The sequence below is a fragment of the Zea mays genome, chromosome 6 (assembly GCF_902167145.1).
Source record: "Zea mays cultivar B73 chromosome 6, Zm-B73-REFERENCE-NAM-5.0, whole genome shotgun sequence".
Lineage (NCBI taxonomy): Eukaryota > Viridiplantae > Streptophyta > Magnoliopsida > Poales > Poaceae > Zea > Zea mays.
In genome coordinates, this window is record NC_050101.1 from 39990294 (window position 1) to 39993824 (window position 3531).

The following is a 3531-nucleotide window of genomic DNA, read 5'->3' on the forward strand; positions in this document are numbered from 1 at the left end:
TCCGACAGTTCGTCCATCCTAGCCACCGCTACCCGCCTGTTAACAACTCTGATCCCACAAACTCCAACCAACAACGTGAGGCGCCAAATTTAGAGTAACAACGGTTGCAGTGTTCTAGAAGGTACTAGAAGGTAGTGGAACAGGGTACATGAGAGGAGAGCATAGGAAGAACAGAACAATAATGGAAAGGTCGAGGATTTAGTTTGTTCAAATGGTTCTTCGATACTCCTTGGTCTACATGTTCTCCCTTTTTGTAGGCACACATGCCACCCACTTGCCATCTATCTAGGGTCCCACTTAACAGTCTGCTGACATTCCCCACCACTTGAAACACAGCTTGTCCTCAAGCTGTTCTTCGCATGACCACCAGGATCCCACAGATAGATTGAGAAATTGCCTTGTCCACTACTGACAGTACCCAAACCAGAGGTAATAAGACTAGCGACAACACCAACTCCTGAACGAATGAGATCAAGGCCAATGCCGACAATTTCAACACCAGCATCTGAAGCACCGATTTCCGAACCTGACCTCCCTCCATCAAGCTGGCGAGTGCACTCTCGAACCCATAGGGAATATGCAAAGCAGTCATAATAGATGCAAGGGAAAAATACTCATGAGTGAGTGCTTGCTCATAAGGCACAAGAAGACACTCATGTGATGTCCAGAATTATGTTGTTGTCATTATAGGGTGACCAAAAGTGAGTCCAGCAGCCGACATGAATTCCAAAACTTCAGTAACTCGGCGAGCCAACTCTCTGAACTTGTCATCTTGCTTATTGTGCTCTGTGAAAACAAGGTTCCCTTGTGTTACCCTCTGCATTGCAGCATAATCTACGGTTACGAATGCCATGTGAGCGGATTGAACATAACTCCATGTGAGCAGATTCAGCAGTGATGCACTTTCCATGCGGTGTGCATCCGACACAGGGTAACTACATGTGTTGCTGCACTTTGCATGGGTATCCATCATGCTATCCTTCTGCAGCAAACCGACTGAAGTCCGATCAGTCCACACTAGCATAAGGACCCAAACACCTTCGCTGAGCTTTCTATTGACCAAATCCCCAAGAGTAGCAGTGATCTGGACGGGTTTGCAATCAGCCAACTACTTCATCAGTACAACTTTCCCCGCCTGGGTTTGACCGGTGCTGGGACCACGTCCCTGATGCCAATGATGCTCATGTGGTTGAGGTGCCTCAACATCTTGATCTCCCGGAACGTGCGCTTGGCATCCCTATGGTTGGCGAACACCTTGGCGAACTTGACATCAACGTGTCCTAGTCCTCCCAGCCTCATCAGGCTGACGTGCTTCCTCGGCTTATTCAGGCTGTGGTACTTCATGGGGCGAGACACGGTGATGCCTGCACACAGCAGCGCCACACCCTGGTCCATTGACATCGCGTCCAGTAACCGGACCATGAACCGCTCGTGCACCAACACGTCGCTGGAGTATCTGTCGTAGATGACGGTGATGTCATCGTCGATAGAGTTGTAGGTGAAGATGACGGGCCGACAGTTGTTCTTGAAGCCCTCGTCGAAAATAGACGTTGCAGTTGAGTATTCTCATCGAACACTTGGTGGTTGTGTCAACGAGTACCTACTCCTCTATGGTTGAGGTAGCTGCTGTCTTGATTGTAGCTGACGGTGCACACATAGGAGTTGGTGGCGCCATCAGTCGCGCCCGTCTTGCCAGAATCACGTTGCGAAGCGGCTGTACAGGGGCCCTATTGGTGGGCGTGCGGGTGGTCGTGAGGTGGGATGGCGTGAGGTAGGAGAGCTGGTCCGGCACCGAGAACGGGCTGTGGTCGAACCCTGCCACCTCGACAGGCTCACCATGGCCGTGCGCGTGCACGCGAAGGAGAAGTTGTCGACGACTATGGCCATGGGCGCGCGTGCGCTAGCGCCCCACCTGACGCACCTGCTCCTGCGGTGCGCCACAGGGCTCCCATCCACGTACACGTAGTACAACGGCGGGTACGCGTGGGGCGCGTCGCAGGAGCTCATCTCGATGTTCTCCAACGGGCACCACGCCGCGGCACAGAGGTCCGACGGCGACGTCGAGGCATGTGCCGCGGAGCAAAGCAGCAACGCGCAATTCACGCCGCAAGAGTTCGACAGTTGATTCCTCTGCGCCCTCTTTACCTGCATGCTCGGTGAGGACAAGCCCACCATGCTTCCACTGCACGCGTCGAGCGGTGCGTTGAAGTCGGCGCGCACAAAGACGCTCTTCCCATTGAGCGACACGATATGCTGGCCTCTCTTCACCACCACGGATTCGGTGGCCACCACGCCTTTGAGATGGTCGAGCAGCTCCTTGTCCTGGTAGGAACCGAAGTCCGGATCTGCCTCATCGTGTGGTTGCGACAGTGTGAGGAAGGGCGGCGATAGATTCCCCATGACGAGAAGGGAAGGAAACCTCGTGGAGTACCTCACATCCACGACCGCGCCCATCGCGGCCCTGGCCTCCACGGTAGGGAGAACCTTAGCGGTCACGAGGTTGAGGAAATCGTAAACAAGATGGTCGGGTTCTGATTCAGAGAGGTGGATGGCATCGTTGGAGAAGAGGGTTTGTGCTACCGCGATGTCGTCGTATGGGCCAGTCTGCTCTTCCAGCCAGCGCGCCCATCCGGCATTGAGCCGTGTATCGGTGGCCTAGGGTGTGGCATCCCCCACCATGGAGGCGGAGTCAGCCGTGTTGGTGCTTGCGGCGTCCTCGTCCAACACGTCGAACTCCTCGATGCAGTCGTCGTCGAGGTTGGGGAGAGAATCGACCTCGACAGCGGCGTGCCAGAGTGGGGGCGTCGTCTTCCGCGGTACAGCCGGTGCCGACGTTGATGAGGATGCATTCGGCACCCAAATCGTCGTTGAAGGAGTAAGTACGTTCGTGGGTGGCCTGCTCACGACCACGGTCAGTCAGCACATTGGTCAAGCGCTCCTCCATTTGTGCCATTGCGTCAAGAACACGTTGCATCACAGTATCCATGACAGAGATAGATCAACCAGGATTTCTAGTCTGATACCAAATATTAACAATTTTGATCCCACAAACTCCAACCAACAACGTGAGGCACCAAATTCAGAGTAACAACGGTTGTAGTGTTCTAGAAGGTACTAGAAGGTAGAGGACGGGGTACATGAGAGGAGAGAATAGGAAGAAGATAACACTAATGGAAAGGTAGAGGATTTAGTTTGTTCAAATAGTTCTTCGATACCCCTTGGTCTACACTATCTCCCTTTTTGTAGGCACACATGCCACCCACTTGCCATCTATCCAGGGTCCCACATAACAGTCTGCTGACACCGTCCATCACATCGCATATCACCACACCTATGGCAGTGCCTCTAGCGATGGTGTGTGCTCCATGGTTTTGCATTCGTCGTTTTTCTTGTTCCATGTGATCGCCTTCTTGGTGTGTACTCCATGTGCGTCGCCTTATAAGGACAACTGGTGCTCTTAGGCGACTCCATCACCTAGCAGCCCTTCGCCCCGGTGGCTACGGTGCCGCACTGGCTGACACCTGCTCGTAG

At 53.7% G+C, this 3531-nt stretch overlaps 1 pseudogene; it reads right to left on the reverse strand.

Moving 5' to 3' along the window:
- Nucleotides 1–281: 281 nt before the first annotated feature.
- Nucleotides 282–2953, reverse strand: LOC103630977 (uncharacterized; annotated as a pseudogene).
- Nucleotides 2954–3531: the final 578 nt, after the last annotated feature.